Below are 16,884 nucleotides of genomic sequence, written 5' to 3'. Positions count from 1 at the left end.
CACAAGACCCCAGTATGGCTTCATAGCTGAAAACGTTCTCATCTTTCCCTTCCAACTCCAAGGTGTCCAGAGAAGGGACTCAAAGACCCCCTGTATCCCCTCTGTCAGCTAGGCTCCCCTTAGTGTTTCATCGGTAACGTTTGGGTCCGCAGTGGCGAAGGACTGTGGTTATCGGGGCAAGAGGGAGAGAAAAATCTCGTGACAAAAGTGCCGCGTGTGAGGATCGAACTCACGACCTTCAGATTATGAGACTGACGCGCTACCTACTGCGCTAACGAGGCAACCAGAAGCGAGTCTGTCAGCAGAACCCAGAGCATCGACTCGGTGCCACTGAAAGATAGGTTAGGGTCAACTGAGGGTCACCTGAATCAAACGGCGTTTCCCCGTTGTGACTGGGTGCCTCTCTTGCCGAGATATGGCTGTTTTTCTCAATATGGAAATGAGCTCTTTGGCGGAATGAGGGCGTTGCCGCTCAACACTTTGGAGCAACAGCACCGCCCTGGTCGCTCCAGGGAGCTCTTTTGCGTATAAGACAAAAACAGCCATATCTGGGCAACGGAGGCACCCCTTCAGCAGGAGAAAACGCTGTTTGACTCAGGCGACCCTAACCTATCTGTCGGCGGGGCTGGGTTGATATGCCGGGTTATGGTGACAGGCTCCCTCTAAGCGTGACGTAAAAGTAGAGTACTCAAAGCCAAGAAACTTTTTCGATAACTAGCTCAGCCTCACACCACAGTTCCCATATGGTCTAGCGGTTAGGATTCCTGGTTTTCACCCAGGCGGCCTGGGTTCGACTCCCGGTATGGGAATGAGCTTTTTTCTAAACTTGCACCAATCCTGAAACCGCATTGCGGCGTTAAAGCATTTGGGTCGGAGATGCTGTCGGCGGGCGGCCACAAACGCCCAAGACCGCTTTTAGCTCTTCCTTCCTTCGGCACAACACCCCAGTTTGGCTTCATAGATCAAAACGTTCCCAAAGTTCCCATCTCTCCCTTCTAACTCCAAGGTGTCCAGGGAAGGGACTCAAAGACCTCCTGTATCCCCTCTGTCAGCTTGGCTCCCCTTACCGTTTCATCGTTAACGTTTGGGTCCGCAGTGGCGACGGACTGTGGCTTTCGGGGCAAGAGGGATAGAAAAAGCTTGCGACAATTTTGCCCCGTGTGAGGATTGAACTCACGAACTTCAGATTACGAGACTGACACGCTACCTACTGCGCTAAGGAGGCGACCGGAGGTGAACCTGTCAGCAGAACCCAGGGCATTGACTCCACCACCGCTGAAAGATAGGTTATGGTCACCTGAATCAAACAGTGCATCCCCCTTGTGACTGGGTGCCTCCCTTGCCGAGATATGGCTGTTTTTGTCAAGATGGAAATGAGCTCTTTGGAGGAATGAGCTCCCTGGTCGCTCCAGGGAGCTCTTTTGCGTATCGACAAAAACAGCCATATCTGGGCAACGGAGGCACCTCTTCAGCAGGGAAAAACGCTGTTTGATTCAGGCGACCTTAACCTATCTGTCGGCGGGGCTGGGTTGATATGCCGGGATCTGGTGACAGGCTCGCTCTGAGCGTGACGTAAAAGTAGAGTACTCAAAGCCAGAAAACTTTTTCGATTACTAGCTCAGCCCCACCCCATGGTTCCCATATGGTCTAGCGGTTAGGATTCCTGGTTCTCACCCAGGCGGCCCGGGTTCGACTCCCGGTTTGGGAATGAGCCTTTTTCTAGACTTACACCAATCCAGAAACCGCGTTGCAGCGTTAAAGTCTTTGGGTCGGACCTGCTGTCGGCGGGCGGCCGCAAACGCCAAAGACCGCTTTTAGCCCTTCCTTCCTTCGGCACAAGACCCCAGTATGGCTTCATAGCTCAAAACGTTCTCATCTCTCCCTTCCAACTCCAAGGTGTCCAGGGAAGGGACTCAAAGACCCCCTGTATCCCCTCTGTCAGCTTGGCTCCCCTTACCGTTTCATCGTTAACGTTTGGGTCCGCAGTGGCGACGGACTGTGGCTTTCGGGGCAAGAGGGATAGAAAAAGCTTGCGACAATTTTGCCCCGTGTCAGGATTGAACTCACGACCTTCAGATTACGAGACTGACGCGCTACCTACTGCGCTAACGAGGCAACCGGAAGCGAGCCTGTCAGCAGAACCCAGAGCATCGACTCGGCGCCGCTGAAAGATAGGTTAGGGTCAACTGAGGGTCACCTGAATCAAACGGCGTTTCCCCGTTGTGACTGGGTGCCTCTCTTGCCGAGATATGGCTGTTTTTCTCAATATGGAAATGAGCTCTTTGGCGGAATGAGGGCGTTGCCGCTCAACACTTTGGAGCAACAGCACCGCCCTGGTCGCTCCAGGGAGCTCTTTTGCGTATAAGACAAAAACAGCCATATCTGGGCAACGGAGGCACCCCTTCAGCAGGAGAAAACGCTGTTTGACTCAGGCGACCCTAACCTATCTGTCGGCGGGGCTGGGTTGATATGCCGGGTTCTGGTGACAGGCTCCCTCTAAGCGTGACGTAAAAGTAGAGTACTCAAAGCCAGGAAACTTTTTCGATAACTAGCTCAGCCTCACACCACAGTTCCCATATGGTCTAGCGGTTAGGATTCCTGGTTTTCACCCAGGCGGCCTGGGTTCGACTCCCGGTATGGGAATGAGCTTTTTTCTAAACTTGCACCAATCCTGAAACCGCATTGAGGCGTTAAAGCATTTGGGTCGGAGATGCTGTCGGCGGGCGGCCACAAACGCCCAAGACCGCTTTTAGCTCTTCCTTCCTTCGGCACAACACCCCAGTTTGGCTTCATAGATCAAAACGTTCCCAAAGTTCCCATCTCTCCCTTCTAACTCCAAGGTGTCCAGGGAAGGGACTCAAAGACCTCCTGTATCCCCTCTGTCAGCTTGGCTCCCCTTACCGTTTCATCGTTAACGTTTGGGTCCGCAGTGGCGACGGACTGTGGCTTTCGGGGCAAGAGGGATAGAAAAAGCTTGCGACAATTTTGCCCCGTGTCAGGATTGAACTCACGACCTTCAGATTACGAGACTGACACGCTACCTACTGCGCTAACGAGGCGACCGGTGGTGGACCTGTCAGCAGAACCCAGGGCATTGACTCCACCACCGCTGAAAGATAGGTTATGGTCACCTGAATCAAACAGTGCATCCCCCTTGTGACTGGGTGCCTCCCTTGCCGAGATATGGCTGTTTTTGTCAAGATGGAAATGAGCTCTTTGGAGGAATGAGCTCCCTGGTCGCTCCAGGGAGCTCTTTTGCGTATCGACAAAAACAGCCATATCTGGGCAACGGAGGCACCTCTTCAGCAGGGAAAAACGCTGTTTGATTCAGGCGACCTTAACCTATCTGTCGGCGGGGCTGGGTTGATATGCCGGGATCTGGTGACAGGCTCGCTCTGAGCGTGACGTAAAAGTAGAGTACTCAAAGCCAGAAAACTTTTTTGATTACTAGCTCAGCCCCACCCCATGGTTCCCATATGGTCTAGCGGTTAGGATTCCTGGTTCTCACCCAGGCGGCCCGGGTTCGACTCCCGGTATGGGAATGAGCCTTTTTCTAGACTTACACCAATCCAGAAACCGCGTTGCAGCGTTAAAGTCTTTGGGTCGGACCTGCTGTCGGCGGGCGGCCGCAAACGCCAAAGACCGCTTTTAGCCCTTCCTTCCTTCGGCACAAGACCCCAGTATGGCTTCATAGCTCAAAACGTTCTCATCTCTCCCTTCCAACTCCAAGGTGTCCAGGGAAGGGACTCAAAGACCCCCTGTATCCCCTCTGTCAGCTTGGCTCCCCTTAGTGTTTCATCGGTAACGTTTGGGTCCGCAGTGGCGAAGGACTGTGGTTATCGGGGCAAGAGGGAGAGAAAAATCTCGTGACAAAAGTGCCGCGTGTGAGGATCGAACTCACGACCTTCAGATTATGAGACTGACGCGCTACCTACTGCGCTAACGAGGCAACCGGAAGCGAGACTGTCAGCAGAACCCAGAGCATCGACTCGGCGCCGCTGAAAGATAGGTTAGGGTCAACTGAGGGTCACCTGAATCAAACGGCGTTTCCCCGTTGTGACTGGGTGCCTCTCTTGCCGAGATATGGCTGTTTTTCTCAATATGGAAATGAGCTCTTTGGCGGAATGAGGGCGTTGCCGCTCAACACTTTGGAGCAACGGCACCGCCCTGGTCGCTCCAGGGAGCTCTTTTGCGTATAAGACAAAAACAGCCATATCTGGGCAACGGAGGCACCCCTTCAGCAGGAGAAAACGCTGTTTGACTCAGGCGACCCTAACCTATCTGTCGGCGGGGCTGGGTTGATATGCCGGGTTCTGGTGACAGGCTCCCTCTAAGCGTGACGTAAAAGTAGAGTACTCAAAGCCAGGAAACTTTTTCGATAACTAGCTCAGCCTCACACCACAGTTCCCATATGGTCTAGCGGTTAGGATTCCTGGTTTTCACCCAGGCGGCCCGGGTTCGACTCCCGGTATGGGAATGAGCTTTTTTCTAAACTTGCACCAATCCTGAAACCGCATTGCGGCGTTAAAGCATTTGGGTCGGAGATGCTGTCGGCGGGCGGCCACAAACGCCCAAGACCGCTTTTAGCTCTTCCTTCCTTCGGCACAACACCCCAGTTTGGCTTCATAGATCAAAACGTTCCCAAAGTTCCCATCTCTCCCTTCTAACTCCAAGGTGTCCAGGGAAGGGACTCAAAGACCTCCTGTATCCCCTCTGTCAGCTTGGCTCCCCTTACCGTTTCATCGTTAACGTTTGGGTCCGCAGTGGCGACGGACTGTGGCTTTCGGGGCAAGAGGGATAGAAAAAGCTTGCGACAATTTTGCCCCGTGTCAGGATTGAACTCACGACCTTCAGATTACGAGACTGACACGCTACCTACTGCGCTAACGAGGCGACCGGAGGTGAACCTGTCAGCAGAACCCAGGGCATTGACTCCACCACCGCTGAAAGATAGGTTATGGTCACCTGAATCAAACAGTGCATCCCCCTTGTGACTGGGTGCCTCCCTTGCCGAGATATGGCTGTTTTTGTCAAGATGGAAATGAGCTCTTTGGAGGAATGAGCTCCCTGGTCGCTCCAGGGAGCTCTTTTGCGTATCGACAAAAACAGCCATATCTGGGCAACGGAGGCACCTCTTCAGCAGGGAAAAACGCTGTTTGATTCAGGCGACCTTAACCTATCTGTCGGCGGGGCTGGGTTGATATGCCGGGATCTGGTGACAGGCTCGCTCTGAGCGTGACGTAAAAGTAGAGTACTCAAAGCCAGAAAACTTTTTCGATTACTAGCTCAGCCCCACCCCATGGTTCCCATATGGTCTAGCGGTTAGGATTCCTGGTTCTCACCCAGGCGGCCCGGGTTCGACTCCCGGTATGGGAATGAGCCTTTTTCTAGACTTACACCAATCCAGAAACCGCGTTGCAGCGTTAAAGTCTTTGGGTCGGACCTGCTGTCGGCGGGCGGCCGCAAACGCCAAAGACCGCTTTTAGCCCTTCCTTCCTTCGGCACAAGACCCCAGTATGGCTTCATAGCTCAAAACGTTCTCATCTCTCCCTTCCAACTCCAAGGTGTCCAGGGAAGGGACTCAAAGACCCCCTGTATCCCCTCTGTCAGCTTGGCTCCCCTTAGTGTTTCATCGGTAACGTTTGGGTCCGCAGTGGCGAAGGACTGTGGTTATCGGGGCAAGAGGGAGAGAAAAATCTCGTGACAAAAGTGCCCCGTGTGAGGATCGAACTCACGACCTTCAGATTATGAGACTGACGCGCTACCTACTGCGCTAACGAGGCAACCAGAAGCGAGTCTGTCAGCAGAACCCAGAGCATCGACTCGGTGCCGCTGAAAGATAGGTTAGGGTCAACTGAGGGTCACCTGAATCAAACGGCGTTTCCCCGTTGTGACTGGGTGCCTCTCTTGCCGAGATATGGCTGTTTTTCTCAATATGGAAATGAGCTCTTTGGCGGAATGAGGGCGTTGCCGCTCAACACTTTGGAGCAACAGCACCGCCCTGGTCGCTCCAGGGAGCTCTTTTGCGTATAAGACAAAAACAGCCATATCTGGGCAACGGAGGCACCCCTTCAGCAGGAGAAAACGCTGTTTGACTCAGGCGACCCTAACCTATCTGTCGGCGGGGCTGGGTTGATATGCCGGGTTATGGTGACAGGCTCCCTCTAAGCGTGACGTAAAAGTAGAGTACTCAAAGCCAAGAAACTTTTTCGATAACTAGCTCAGCCTCACACCACAGTTCCCATATGGTCTAGCGGTTAGGATTCCTGGTTTTCACCCAGGCGGCCTGGGTTCGACTCCCGGTATGGGAATGAGCTTTTTTCTAAACTTGCACCAATCCTGAAACCGCATTGCGGCGTTAAAGCATTTGGGTCGGAGATGCTGTCGGCGGGCGGCCACAAACGCCCAAGACCGCTTTTAGCTCTTCCTTCCTTCGGCACAACACCCCAGTTTGGCTTCATAGATCAAAACGTTCCCAAAGTTCCCATCTCTCCCTTCTAACTCCAAGGTGTCCAGGGAAGGGACTCAAAGACCTCCTGTATCCCCTCTGTCAGCTTGGCTCCCCTTACCGTTTCATCGTTAACGTTTGGGTCCGCAGTGGCGACGGACTGTGGCTTTCGGGGCAAGAGGGATAGAAAAAGCTTGCGACAATTTTGCCCCGTGTGAGGATTGAACTCACGAACTTCAGATTACGAGACTGACACGCTACCTACTGCGCTAAGGAGGCGACCGGAGGTGAACCTGTCAGCAGAACCCAGGGCATTGACTCCACCACCGCTGAAAGATAGGTTATGGTCACCTGAATCAAACAGTGCATCCCCCTTGTGACTGGGTGCCTCCCTTGCCGAGATATGGCTGTTTTTGTCAAGATGGAAATGAGCTCTTTGGAGGAATGAGCTCCCTGGTCGCTCCAGGGAGCTCTTTTGCGTATCGACAAAAACAGCCATATCTGGGCAACGGAGGCACCTCTTCAGCAGGGAAAAACGCTGTTTGATTCAGGCGACCTTAACCTATCTGTCGGCGGGGCTGGGTTGATATGCCGGGATCTGGTGACAGGCTCGCTCTGAGCGTGACGTAAAAGTAGAGTACTCAAAGCCAGAAAACTTTTTCGATTACTAGCTCAGCCCCACCCCATGGTTCCCATATGGTCTAGCGGTTAGGATTCCTGGTTCTCACCCAGGCGGCCCGGGTTCGACTCCCGGTTTGGGAATGAGCCTTTTTCTAGACTTACACCAATCCAGAAACCGCGTTGCAGCGTTAAAGTCTTTGGGTCGGACCTGCTGTCGGCGGGCGGCCGCAAACGCCAAAGACCGCTTTTAGCCCTTCCTTCCTTCGGCACAAGACCCCAGTATGGCTTCATAGCTCAAAACGTTCTCATCTCTCCCTTCCAACTCCAAGGTGTCCAGGGAAGGGACTCAAAGACCCCCTGTATCCCCTCTGTCAGCTTGGCTCCCCTTACCGTTTCATCGTTAACGTTTGGGTCCGCAGTGGCGACGGACTGTGGCTTTCGGGGCAAGAGGGATAGAAAAAGCTTGCGACAATTTTGCCCCGTGTCAGGATTGAACTCACGACCTTCAGATTACGAGACTGACGCGCTACCTACTGCGCTAACGAGGCAACCGGAAGCGAGCCTGTCAGCAGAACCCAGAGCATCGACTCGGCGCCGCTGAAAGATAGGTTAGGGTCAACTGAGGGTCACCTGAATCAAACGGCGTTTCCCCGTTGTGACTGGGTGCCTCTCTTGCCGAGATATGGCTGTTTTTCTCAATATGGAAATGAGCTCTTTGGCGGAATGAGGGCGTTGCCGCTCAACACTTTGGAGCAACAGCACCGCCCTGGTCGCTCCAGGGAGCTCTTTTGCGTATAAGACAAAAACAGCCATATCTGGGCAACGGAGGCACCCCTTCAGCAGGAGAAAACGCTGTTTGACTCAGGCGACCCTAACCTATCTGTCGGCGGGGCTGGGTTGATATGCCGGGTTCTGGTGACAGGCTCCCTCTAAGCGTGACGTAAAAGTAGAGTACTCAAAGCCAGGAAACTTTTTCGATAACTAGCTCAGCCTCACACCACAGTTCCCATATGGTCTAGCGGTTAGGATTCCTGGTTTTCACCCAGGCGGCCTGGGTTCGACTCCCGGTATGGGAATGAGCTTTTTTCTAAACTTGCACCAATCCTGAAACCGCATTGAGGCGTTAAAGCATTTGGGTCGGAGATGCTGTCGGCGGGCGGCCACAAACGCCCAAGACCGCTTTTAGCTCTTCCTTCCTTCGGCACAACACCCCAGTTTGGCTTCATAGATCAAAACGTTCCCAAAGTTCCCATCTCTCCCTTCTAACTCCAAGGTGTCCAGGGAAGGGACTCAAAGACCTCCTGTATCCCCTCTGTCAGCTTGGCTCCCCTTACCGTTTCATCGTTAACGTTTGGGTCCGCAGTGGCGACGGACTGTGGCTTTCGGGGCAAGAGGGATAGAAAAAGCTTGCGACAATTTTGCCCCGTGTCAGGATTGAACTCACGACCTTCAGATTACGAGACTGACACGCTACCTACTGCGCTAACGAGGCGACCGGTGGTGGACCTGTCAGCAGAACCCAGGGCATTGACTCCACCACCGCTGAAAGATAGGTTATGGTCACCTGAATCAAACAGTGCATCCCCCTTGTGACTGGGTGCCTCCCTTGCCGAGATATGGCTGTTTTTGTCAAGATGGAAATGAGCTCTTTGGAGGAATGAGCTCCCTGGTCGCTCCAGGGAGCTCTTTTGCGTATCGACAAAAACAGCCATATCTGGGCAACGGAGGCACCTCTTCAGCAGGGAAAAACGCTGTTTGATTCAGGCGACCTTAACCTATCTGTCGGCGGGGCTGGGTTGATATGCCGGGATCTGGTGACAGGCTCGCTCTGAGCGTGACGTAAAAGTAGAGTACTCAAAGCCAGAAAACTTTTTCGATTACTAGCTCAGCCCCACCCCATGGTTCCCATATGGTCTAGCGGTTAGGATTCCTGGTTCTCACCCAGGCGGCCCGGGTTCGACTCCCGGTATGGGAATGAGCCTTTTTCTAGACTTACACCAATCCAGAAACCGCGTTGCAGCGTTAAAGTCTTTGGGTCGGACCTGCTGTCGGCGGGCGGCCGCAAACGCCAAAGACCGCTTTTAGCCCTTCCTTCCTTCGGCACAAGACCCCAGTATGGCTTCATAGCTCAAAACGTTCTCATCTCTCCCTTCCAACTCCAAGGTGTCCAGGGAAGGGACTCAAAGACCCCCTGTATCCCCTCTGTCAGCTTGGCTCCCCTTAGTGTTTCATCGGTAACGTTTGGGTCCGCAGTGGCGAAGGACTGTGGTTATCGGGGCAAGAGGGAGAGAAAAATCTCGTGACAAAAGTGCTGCGTGTGAGGATCGAACTCACGACCTTCAGATTATGAGACTGACGCGCTACCTACTGCGCTAACGAGGCAACCGGAAGCGAGACTGTCAGCAGAACCCAGAGCATCGACTCGGCGCCGCTGAAAGATAGGTTAGGGTCAACTGAGGGTCACCTGAATCAAACGGCGTTTCCCCGTTGTGACTGGGTGCCTCTCTTGCCGAGATATGGCTGTTTTTCTCAATATGGAAATGAGCTCTTTGGCGGAATGAGGGCGTTGCCGCTCAACACTTTGGAGCAACGGCACCGCCCTGGTCGCTCCAGGGAGCTCTTTTGCGTATAAGACAAAAACAGCCATATCTGGGCAACGGAGGCACCCCTTCAGCAGGAGAAAACGCTGTTTGACTCAGGCGACCCTAACCTATCTGTCGGCGGGGCTGGGTTGATATGCCGGGTTCTGGTGACAGGCTCCCTCTAAGCGTGACGTAAAAGTAGAGTACTCAAAGCCAGGAAACTTTTTCGATAACTAGCTCAGCCTCACACCACAGTTCCCATATGGTCTAGCGGTTAGGATTCCTGGTTTTCACCCAGGCGGCCCGGGTTCGACTCCCGGTATGGGAATGAGCTTTTTTCTAAACTTGCACCAATCCTGAAACCGCATTGCGGCGTTAAAGCATTTGGGTCGGAGATGCTGTCGGCGGGCGGCCACAAACGCCCAAGACCGCTTTTAGCTCTTCCTTCCTTCGGCACAACACCCCAGTTTGGCTTCATAGATCAAAACGTTCCCAAAGTTCCCATCTCTCCCTTCTAACTCCAAGGTGTCCAGGGAAGGGACTCAAAGACCTCCTGTATCCCCTCTGTCAGCTTGGCTCCCCTTACCGTTTCATCGTTAACGTTTGGGTCCGCAGTGGCGACGGACTGTGGCTTTCGGGGCAAGAGGGATAGAAAAAGCTTGCGACAATTTTGCCCCGTGTCAGGATTGAACTCACGACCTTCAGATTACGAGACTGACACGCTACCTACTGCGCTAACGAGGCGACCGGAGGTGGACCTGTCAGCAGAACCCAGGGCATTGACTCCACCACCGCTGAAAGATAGGTTATGGTCACCTGAATCAAACAGTGCATCCCCCTTGTGACTGGGTGCCTCCCTTGCCGAGATATGGCTGTTTTTGTCAAGATGGAAATGAGCTCTTTGGAGGAATGAGCTCCCTGGTCGCTCCAGGGAGCTCTTTTGCGTATCGACAAAAACAGCCATATCTGGGCAACGGAGGCACCTCTTCAGCAGGGAAAAACGCTGTTTGATTCAGGCGACCTTAACCTATCTGTCGGCGGGGCTGGGTTGATATGCCGGGATCTGGTGACAGGCTCGCTCTGAGCGTGACGTAAAAGTAGAGTACTCAAAGCCAGAAAACTTTTTCGATTACTAGCTCAGCCCCACCCCATGGTTCCCATATGGTCTAGCGGTTAGGATTCCTGGTTCTCACCCAGGCGGCCCGGGTTCGACTCCCGGTATGGGAATGAGCCTTTTTCTAGACTTACACCAATCCAGAAACCGCGTTGCAGCGTTAAAGTCTTTGGGTCGGACCTGCTGTCGGCGGGCGGCCGCAAACGCCAAAGACCGCTTTTAGCCCTTCCTTCCTTCGGCACAAGACCCCAGTATGGCTTCATAGCTCAAAACGTTCTCATCTCTCCCTTCCAACTCCAAGGTGTCCAGGGAAGGGACTCAAAGACCCCCTGTATCCCCTCTGTCAGCTTGGCTCCCCTTAGTGTTTCATCGGTAACGTTTGGGTCCGCAGTGGCGAAGGACTGTGGTTATCGGGGCAAGAGGGAGAGAAAAATCTCGTGACAAAAGTGCCGCGTGTGAGGCTCGAACTCACGACCTTCAGATTATGAGACTGACGCGCTACCTACTGCGCTAACGAGGCAACCGGAAGCGAGCCTGTCAGCAGAACCCAGAGCATCGACTCGGCGCCGCTGAAAGATAGGTTAGGGTCAACTGAGGGTCACCTGAATCAAACGGCGTTTCCCCGTTGTGACTGGGTGCCTCTCTTGCCGAGATATGGCTGTTTTTCTCAATATGGAAATGAGCTCTTTGGCGGAATGAGGGCGTTGCCGCTCAACACTTTGGAGCAACAGCACCGCCCTGGTCGCTCCAGGGAGCTCTTTTGCGTATAAGACAAAAACAGCCATATCTGGGCAACGGAGGCACCCCTTCAGCAGGAGAAAACGCTGTTTGACTCAGGCGACCCTAACCTATCTGTCGGCGGGGCTGGGTTGATATGCCGGGTTATGGTGACAGGCTCCCTCTAAGCGTGACGTAAAAGTAGAGTACTCAAAGCCAGGAAACTTTTTCGATAACTAGCTCAGACTCACACCACAGTTCCCATATGGTCTAGCGGTTAGGATTCCTGGTTTTCACCCAGGCGGCCTGGGTTCGACTCCTGGTATGGGAATGAGCTTTTTTCTAAACTTGCACCAATCCTGAAACCGCATTGCGGCGTTAAAGCACTTGGGTCGGAGATGCTGTCGGCGGGCGGCCACAAACGCCCAAGACCGCTTTTAGCTCTTCCTTCCTTCGGCACAACACCCCAGTTTGGCTTCATAGATCAAAACGTTGCCAAAGTTCCCATCTCTCCCTTCTAACTCCAAGGTGTCCAGGGAAGGGACTCAAAGATCTCCTGTATCCCCTCTGTCAGCTTGGCTCCCCTTACCGTTTCATCGTTAACGTTTGGGTCCGCAGTGGCGACGGACTGTGGCTTTCGGGGCAAGAGGGATAGAAAAAGCTTGCGACAATTTTGCCCCGTGTCAGGATTGAACTCACGACCTTCAGATTACGAGACTGACACGCTACCTACTGCGCTAACGAGGCGACCGGAGGTGAACCTGTCAGCAGAACCCAGGGCATTGACTCCACCCCCGCTGAAAGATAGTTTATGGTCACCTGAATCAAACAGTGCATCCCCCTTGTGACTGGGTGCCTCCCTTGCCGAGATATGGCTGTTTTTGTCAAGATGGAAATGAGCTCTTTGGAGGAATGAGCTCCCTGGTCGCTCCAGGGAGCTCTTTTGCATATCGACAAAAACAGCCATATCTGGGCAACGGAGGCACCTCTTCAGCAGGGAAAAACGCTGTTTGATTCAGGCGACCTTAACCTATCTGTCGGCGGGGCTGGGTTGATATGCCGGGATCTGGTGACAGGCTCGCTCTGAGCGTGACGTAAAAGTAGAGTACTCAAAGCCAGAAAACTTTTTCGATTACTAGCTCAGCCCCACCCCATGGTTCCCATATGGTCTAGCGGTTAGGATTCCTGGTTCTCACCCAGGCGGCCCGGGTTCGACTCCCGGTATGGGAATGAGCCTTTTTCTAGACTTACACCAATCCAGAAACCGCGTTGCAGCGTTAAAGTCTTTGGGTCGGACCTGCTGTCGGCGGGCGGCCGCAAACGCCAAAGACCGCTTTTAGCCCTTCCTTCCTTCGGCACAAGACCCCAGTATGGCTTCATAGCTCAAAACGTTCTCATCTCTCCCTTCCAACTCCAAGGTAGGGACTCAAAGACCCCCTGTATCCCCTCTGTCAGCTTGGCTCCCCTTAGTGTTTCATCGGTAACGTTTGGGTCCGCAGTGGCGAAGGACTGTGGTTATCGGGGCAAGAGGGAGAGAAAAATCTCGTGACAAAAGTGCCGCGTGTGAGGATCGAACTCACGACCTTCAGATTATGAGACTGACGCGCTACCTACTGCGCTAACGAGGCAACCGGAAGCGAGACTGTCAGCAGAACCCAGAGCATCGACTCGGCGCCGCTGAAAGATAGGTTAGGGTCAACTGAGGGTCACCTGAATCAAACGGCGTTTCCCCGTTGTGACTGGGTGCCTCTCTTGCCGAGATATGGCTGTTTTTCTCAATATGGAAATGAGCTCTTTGGCGGAATGAGGGCGTTGCCGCTCAACACTTTGGAGCAACGGCACCGCCCTGGTCGCTCCAGGGAGCTCTTTTGCGTATAAGACAAAAACAGCCATATCTGGGCAACGGAGGCACCCCTTCAGCAGGAGAAAACGCTGTTTGACTCAGGCGACCCTAACCTATCTGTCGGCGGGGCTGGGTTGATATGCCGGGTTCTGGTGACAGGCTCCCTCTAAGCGTGACGTAAAAGTAGAGTACTCAAAGCCAGGAAACTTTTTCGATAACTAGCTCAGCCTCACACCACAGTTCCCATATGGTCTAGCGGTTAGGATTCCTGGTTTTCACCCAGGCGGCCCGGGTTCGACTCCCAGTATGGGAATGAGCTTTTTTCTAAACTTGCACCAATCCTGAAACCGCATTGCGGCGTTAAAGCACTTGGGTCGGAGATGCTGTCGGCGGGCGGCCACAAACGCCCAAGACCGCTTTTAGCTCTTCCTTCCTTCGGCACAACACCCCAGTTTGGCTTCATAGATCAAAACGTTCCCAAAGTTCCCATCTCTCCCTTCTAACTCCAAGGTGTCCAGGGAAGGGACTCAAAGACCTCCTGTATCCCCTCTGTCAGCTTGGCTCCCCTTACCGTTTCATCGTTAACGTTTGGGTCCGCAGTGGCGACGGACTGTGGCTTTCGGGGCAAGAGGGATAGAAAAAGCTTGCGACAATTTTGCCCCGTGTCAGGATTGAACTCACAACCTTCAGATTACGAGACTGACACGCTACCTACTGCGCTAACGAGGCGACCGGAGGTGAACCTGTCAGCAGAACCCAGGGCATTGACTCCACCACCGCTGAAAGATAGGTTATGGTCACCTGAATCAAACAGTGCATCCCCCTTGTGACTGGGTGCCTCCCTTGCCGAGATATGGCTGTTTTTGTCAAGATGGAAATGAGCTCTTTGGAGGAATGAGCTCCCTGGTCGCTCCAGGGAGCTCTTTTGCGTATCGACAAAAACAGCCATATCTGGGCAACGGAGGCACCTCTTCAGCAGGGAAAAACGCTGTTTGATTCAGGCGACCTTAACCTATCTGTCGGCGGGGCTGGGTTGATATGCCGGGATCTGGTGACAGGCTCGCTCTGAGCGTGACGTAAAAGTAGAGTACTCAAAGCCAGAAAACTTTTTCGATTACTAGCTCAGCCCCACCCCATGGTTCCCGTATGGTCTAGCGGTTAGGATTCCTGGTTCTCACCCAGGCGGCCCGGGTTTGACTCCCGGTATGGGAATGAGCCTTTTTCTAGACTTACACCAATCCAGAAACCGCGTTGCAGCGTTAAAGTCTTTGGGTCGGACCTGCTGTCGGCGGGCGGCCGCAAACGCCAAAGACCGCTTTTAGCCCTTACTTCCTTCGGCACAAGACCCCAGTATGGCTTCATAGCTCAAAACGTTCTCATCTCTCCCTTCCAACTCCAAGGTGTCCAGGGAAGGGACTCAAAGACCCCCTGTATCCCCTCTGTCAGCTTGGCTCCCCTTAGTGTTTCATCGGTAACGTTTGGGTCCGCAGTGGCGAAGGACTGTGGTTATCGGGGCAAGAGGGAGAGAAAAATCTCGTGACAAAAGTGCCGCGTGTGAGGATCGAACTCACGACCTTCAGATTATGAGACTGACGCGCTACCTACTGCGCTAACGAGGCAACCGGAAGCGAGCCTGTCAGCAGAACCCAGAGCATCGACTCGGCGCCGCTGAAAGATAGGTTAGGGTCAACTGAGGGTCACCTGAATCAAACGGCGTTTCCCCGTTGTGACTGGGTGCCTCTCTTGCCGAGATATGGCTGTTTTTCTCAATATGGAAATGAGCTCTTTGGCGGAATGAGGGCGTTGCCGCTCAACACTTTGGAGCAACAGCACCGCCCTGGTCGCTCCAGGGAGCTCTTTTGCGTATAAGACAAAAACAGCCATATCTGGGCAACGGAGGCACCCCTTCAGCAGGAGAAAACGCTGTTTGACTCAGGCGACCCTAACCTATCTGTCGGCGGGGCTGGGTTGATATGCCGGGTTCTGGTGACAGGCTCCCTCTAAGCGTGACGTAAAAGTAGAGTACTCAAAGCCAGGAAACTTTTTCGATAACTAGCTCAGCCTCACACCACAGTTCCCATATGGTCTAGCGGTTAGGATTCCTGGTTTTCACCCAGGCGGCCCGGGTTCGACTCCCGGTATGGGAATGAGCTTTTTTCTAAACTTGCACCAATCCTGAAACCGCATTGCGGCGTTAAAGCATTTGGGTCGGAGATGCTGTCGGCGGGCGGCCACAAACGCCCAAGACCGCTTTTAGCTCTTCCTTCCTTCGGCACAACACCCCAGTTTGGCTTCATAGATCAAAACGTTCCCAAAGTTCCCATCTCTCCCTTCTAACTCCAAGGTGTCCAGGGAAGGGACTCAAAGACCTCCTGTATCCCCTCTGTCAGCTTGGCTCCCCTTACCGTTTCATCGTTAACGTTTGGGTCCGCAGTGGCGACGGACTGTGGCTTTCGGGGCAAGAGGGATAGAAAAAGCTTGCGACAATTTTGCCCCGTGTCAGGATTGAACTCACGACCTTCAGATTACGAGACTGACACGCTACCTACTGCGCTAACGAGGCGACCGGAGGTGGACCTGTCAGCAGAACCCAGGGCATTGACTCCACCACCGCTGAAAGATAGGTTATGGTCACCTGAATCAAACAGTGCATCCCCCTTGTGACTGGGTGCCTCCCTTGCCGAGATATGGCTGTTTTTGTCAAGATGGAAATGAGCTCTTTGGAGGAATGAGCTCCCTGGTCGCTCCAGGGAGCTCTTTTGCGTATCGACAAAAACAGCCATATCTGGGCAACGGAGGCACCTCTTCAGCAGGGAAAAACGCTGTTTGATTCAGGCGACCTTAACCTATCTGTCGGCGGGGCTGGGTTGATATGCCGGGATCTGGTGACAGGCTCGCTCTGAGCGTGACGTAAAAGTAGAGTACTCAAAGCCAGAAAACTTTTTCGATTACTAGCTCAGCCCCACCCCATGGTTCCCATATGGTCTAGCGGTTAGGATTCCTGGTTCTCACCCAGGCGGCCCGGGTTCGACTCCCGGTATGGGAATGAGCCTTTTTCTAGACTTACACCAATCCAGAAACCGCGTTGCAGCGTTAAAGTCTTTGGGTCGGACCTGCTGTCGGCGGGCGGCCGCAAACGCCAAAGACCGCTTTTAGCCCTTCCTTCCTTCGGCACAAGACCCCAGTATGGCTTCATAGCTCAAAACGTTCTCATCTCTCCCTTCCAACTCCAAGGTGTCCAGGGAAGGGACTCAAAGACCCCCTGTATCCCCTCTGTCAGCTTGGCTCCCCTTAGTGTTTCATCGGTAACGTTTGGGTCCGCAGTGGCGAAGGACTGTGGTTATCGGGGCAAGAGGGAGAGAAAAATCTCGTGACAAAAGTGCCGCGTGTGAGGATCGAACTCACGACCTTCAGATTATGAGACTGACGCGCTACCTACTGCGCTAACGAGGCAACCGGAAGCGAGCCTGTCAGCAGAACCCAGAGCATCGACTCGGCGCCGCTGAAAGATAGGTTAGGGTCAACTGAGGGTCACCTGAATCAAACGGCGTTTCCCCGT

At 53.6% G+C, this 16,884-nt stretch overlaps 37 non-coding genes across 37 annotated transcripts; 18 read left to right on the top strand and 19 right to left on the bottom strand.

Moving 5' to 3' along the window:
* Window positions 1-208: 208 nt before the first annotated feature.
* TRNAM-CAU (transfer RNA methionine (anticodon CAU)) lies at window positions 209-281 on the bottom strand. The gene has a single exon. It is a non-coding gene; the product is annotated as a tRNA-Met (tRNA).
* A 456-nt stretch (window positions 282-737) lies between these two features.
* Window positions 738-809, top strand: TRNAE-UUC (transfer RNA glutamic acid (anticodon UUC)). The gene has a single exon. It is a non-coding gene; the product is annotated as a tRNA-Glu (tRNA).
* Window positions 810-1,152: 343 nt separating this feature from the next.
* On the bottom strand, window positions 1,153-1,225 carry TRNAT-CGU (transfer RNA threonine (anticodon CGU)). The gene has a single exon. It is a non-coding gene; the product is annotated as a tRNA-Thr (tRNA).
* A 411-nt stretch (window positions 1,226-1,636) lies between these two features.
* On the top strand, window positions 1,637-1,708 carry TRNAE-CUC (transfer RNA glutamic acid (anticodon CUC)). Its single transcript has one exon. It is a non-coding gene; the product is annotated as a tRNA-Glu (tRNA).
* Window positions 1,709-2,042: 334 nt separating this feature from the next.
* Window positions 2,043-2,115, bottom strand: TRNAT-CGU (transfer RNA threonine (anticodon CGU)). Its single transcript has one exon. It is a non-coding gene; the product is annotated as a tRNA-Thr (tRNA).
* Window positions 2,116-2,571: 456 nt separating this feature from the next.
* TRNAE-UUC (transfer RNA glutamic acid (anticodon UUC)) lies at window positions 2,572-2,643 on the top strand. Its single transcript has one exon. It is a non-coding gene; the product is annotated as a tRNA-Glu (tRNA).
* Window positions 2,644-2,986: 343 nt separating this feature from the next.
* Window positions 2,987-3,059, bottom strand: TRNAT-CGU (transfer RNA threonine (anticodon CGU)). Its single transcript has one exon. It is a non-coding gene; the product is annotated as a tRNA-Thr (tRNA).
* A 411-nt stretch (window positions 3,060-3,470) lies between these two features.
* Window positions 3,471-3,542, top strand: TRNAE-CUC (transfer RNA glutamic acid (anticodon CUC)). Its single transcript has one exon. It is a non-coding gene; the product is annotated as a tRNA-Glu (tRNA).
* Window positions 3,543-3,876: 334 nt separating this feature from the next.
* On the bottom strand, window positions 3,877-3,949 carry TRNAM-CAU (transfer RNA methionine (anticodon CAU)). Its single transcript has one exon. It is a non-coding gene; the product is annotated as a tRNA-Met (tRNA).
* A 456-nt stretch (window positions 3,950-4,405) lies between these two features.
* Window positions 4,406-4,477, top strand: TRNAE-UUC (transfer RNA glutamic acid (anticodon UUC)). Its single transcript has one exon. It is a non-coding gene; the product is annotated as a tRNA-Glu (tRNA).
* Window positions 4,478-4,820: 343 nt separating this feature from the next.
* Window positions 4,821-4,893, bottom strand: TRNAT-CGU (transfer RNA threonine (anticodon CGU)). The gene has a single exon. It is a non-coding gene; the product is annotated as a tRNA-Thr (tRNA).
* Window positions 4,894-5,304: 411 nt separating this feature from the next.
* TRNAE-CUC (transfer RNA glutamic acid (anticodon CUC)) lies at window positions 5,305-5,376 on the top strand. The gene has a single exon. It is a non-coding gene; the product is annotated as a tRNA-Glu (tRNA).
* A 334-nt stretch (window positions 5,377-5,710) lies between these two features.
* TRNAM-CAU (transfer RNA methionine (anticodon CAU)) lies at window positions 5,711-5,783 on the bottom strand. Its single transcript has one exon. It is a non-coding gene; the product is annotated as a tRNA-Met (tRNA).
* A 456-nt stretch (window positions 5,784-6,239) lies between these two features.
* Window positions 6,240-6,311, top strand: TRNAE-UUC (transfer RNA glutamic acid (anticodon UUC)). The gene has a single exon. It is a non-coding gene; the product is annotated as a tRNA-Glu (tRNA).
* A 343-nt stretch (window positions 6,312-6,654) lies between these two features.
* TRNAT-CGU (transfer RNA threonine (anticodon CGU)) lies at window positions 6,655-6,727 on the bottom strand. The gene has a single exon. It is a non-coding gene; the product is annotated as a tRNA-Thr (tRNA).
* Window positions 6,728-7,138: 411 nt separating this feature from the next.
* On the top strand, window positions 7,139-7,210 carry TRNAE-CUC (transfer RNA glutamic acid (anticodon CUC)). The gene has a single exon. It is a non-coding gene; the product is annotated as a tRNA-Glu (tRNA).
* Window positions 7,211-7,544: 334 nt separating this feature from the next.
* TRNAT-CGU (transfer RNA threonine (anticodon CGU)) lies at window positions 7,545-7,617 on the bottom strand. Its single transcript has one exon. It is a non-coding gene; the product is annotated as a tRNA-Thr (tRNA).
* A 456-nt stretch (window positions 7,618-8,073) lies between these two features.
* On the top strand, window positions 8,074-8,145 carry TRNAE-UUC (transfer RNA glutamic acid (anticodon UUC)). The gene has a single exon. It is a non-coding gene; the product is annotated as a tRNA-Glu (tRNA).
* Window positions 8,146-8,488: 343 nt separating this feature from the next.
* TRNAT-CGU (transfer RNA threonine (anticodon CGU)) lies at window positions 8,489-8,561 on the bottom strand. Its single transcript has one exon. It is a non-coding gene; the product is annotated as a tRNA-Thr (tRNA).
* Window positions 8,562-8,972: 411 nt separating this feature from the next.
* TRNAE-CUC (transfer RNA glutamic acid (anticodon CUC)) lies at window positions 8,973-9,044 on the top strand. Its single transcript has one exon. It is a non-coding gene; the product is annotated as a tRNA-Glu (tRNA).
* Window positions 9,045-9,378: 334 nt separating this feature from the next.
* On the bottom strand, window positions 9,379-9,454 carry TRNAM-CAU (transfer RNA methionine (anticodon CAU)). The gene has a single exon. It is a non-coding gene; the product is annotated as a tRNA-Met (tRNA).
* A 453-nt stretch (window positions 9,455-9,907) lies between these two features.
* TRNAE-UUC (transfer RNA glutamic acid (anticodon UUC)) lies at window positions 9,908-9,979 on the top strand. Its single transcript has one exon. It is a non-coding gene; the product is annotated as a tRNA-Glu (tRNA).
* Window positions 9,980-10,322: 343 nt separating this feature from the next.
* Window positions 10,323-10,395, bottom strand: TRNAT-CGU (transfer RNA threonine (anticodon CGU)). The gene has a single exon. It is a non-coding gene; the product is annotated as a tRNA-Thr (tRNA).
* Window positions 10,396-10,806: 411 nt separating this feature from the next.
* On the top strand, window positions 10,807-10,878 carry TRNAE-CUC (transfer RNA glutamic acid (anticodon CUC)). The gene has a single exon. It is a non-coding gene; the product is annotated as a tRNA-Glu (tRNA).
* Window positions 10,879-11,212: 334 nt separating this feature from the next.
* On the bottom strand, window positions 11,213-11,285 carry TRNAM-CAU (transfer RNA methionine (anticodon CAU)). Its single transcript has one exon. It is a non-coding gene; the product is annotated as a tRNA-Met (tRNA).
* A 456-nt stretch (window positions 11,286-11,741) lies between these two features.
* On the top strand, window positions 11,742-11,813 carry TRNAE-UUC (transfer RNA glutamic acid (anticodon UUC)). Its single transcript has one exon. It is a non-coding gene; the product is annotated as a tRNA-Glu (tRNA).
* A 343-nt stretch (window positions 11,814-12,156) lies between these two features.
* On the bottom strand, window positions 12,157-12,229 carry TRNAT-CGU (transfer RNA threonine (anticodon CGU)). The gene has a single exon. It is a non-coding gene; the product is annotated as a tRNA-Thr (tRNA).
* A 411-nt stretch (window positions 12,230-12,640) lies between these two features.
* TRNAE-CUC (transfer RNA glutamic acid (anticodon CUC)) lies at window positions 12,641-12,712 on the top strand. Its single transcript has one exon. It is a non-coding gene; the product is annotated as a tRNA-Glu (tRNA).
* Window positions 12,713-13,037: 325 nt separating this feature from the next.
* TRNAM-CAU (transfer RNA methionine (anticodon CAU)) lies at window positions 13,038-13,110 on the bottom strand. Its single transcript has one exon. It is a non-coding gene; the product is annotated as a tRNA-Met (tRNA).
* A 456-nt stretch (window positions 13,111-13,566) lies between these two features.
* On the top strand, window positions 13,567-13,638 carry TRNAE-UUC (transfer RNA glutamic acid (anticodon UUC)). The gene has a single exon. It is a non-coding gene; the product is annotated as a tRNA-Glu (tRNA).
* A 343-nt stretch (window positions 13,639-13,981) lies between these two features.
* TRNAT-CGU (transfer RNA threonine (anticodon CGU)) lies at window positions 13,982-14,054 on the bottom strand. Its single transcript has one exon. It is a non-coding gene; the product is annotated as a tRNA-Thr (tRNA).
* Window positions 14,055-14,465: 411 nt separating this feature from the next.
* Window positions 14,466-14,537, top strand: TRNAE-CUC (transfer RNA glutamic acid (anticodon CUC)). The gene has a single exon. It is a non-coding gene; the product is annotated as a tRNA-Glu (tRNA).
* A 334-nt stretch (window positions 14,538-14,871) lies between these two features.
* On the bottom strand, window positions 14,872-14,944 carry TRNAM-CAU (transfer RNA methionine (anticodon CAU)). Its single transcript has one exon. It is a non-coding gene; the product is annotated as a tRNA-Met (tRNA).
* Window positions 14,945-15,400: 456 nt separating this feature from the next.
* On the top strand, window positions 15,401-15,472 carry TRNAE-UUC (transfer RNA glutamic acid (anticodon UUC)). The gene has a single exon. It is a non-coding gene; the product is annotated as a tRNA-Glu (tRNA).
* A 343-nt stretch (window positions 15,473-15,815) lies between these two features.
* TRNAT-CGU (transfer RNA threonine (anticodon CGU)) lies at window positions 15,816-15,888 on the bottom strand. The gene has a single exon. It is a non-coding gene; the product is annotated as a tRNA-Thr (tRNA).
* A 411-nt stretch (window positions 15,889-16,299) lies between these two features.
* TRNAE-CUC (transfer RNA glutamic acid (anticodon CUC)) lies at window positions 16,300-16,371 on the top strand. Its single transcript has one exon. It is a non-coding gene; the product is annotated as a tRNA-Glu (tRNA).
* Window positions 16,372-16,705: 334 nt separating this feature from the next.
* Window positions 16,706-16,778, bottom strand: TRNAM-CAU (transfer RNA methionine (anticodon CAU)). Its single transcript has one exon. It is a non-coding gene; the product is annotated as a tRNA-Met (tRNA).
* Between the last annotated feature and the right edge of the window lie 106 nt (window positions 16,779-16,884).

This window comes from Leptodactylus fuscus, chromosome 5, assembly GCF_031893055.1.
Source record: "Leptodactylus fuscus isolate aLepFus1 chromosome 5, aLepFus1.hap2, whole genome shotgun sequence".
Classification (NCBI taxonomy): Eukaryota; Metazoa; Chordata; class Amphibia; order Anura; family Leptodactylidae; genus Leptodactylus; species Leptodactylus fuscus.
Note: the sequence above shows the minus strand (reverse complement) of the source record. Positions and strands in the feature narration are given on the sequence as shown.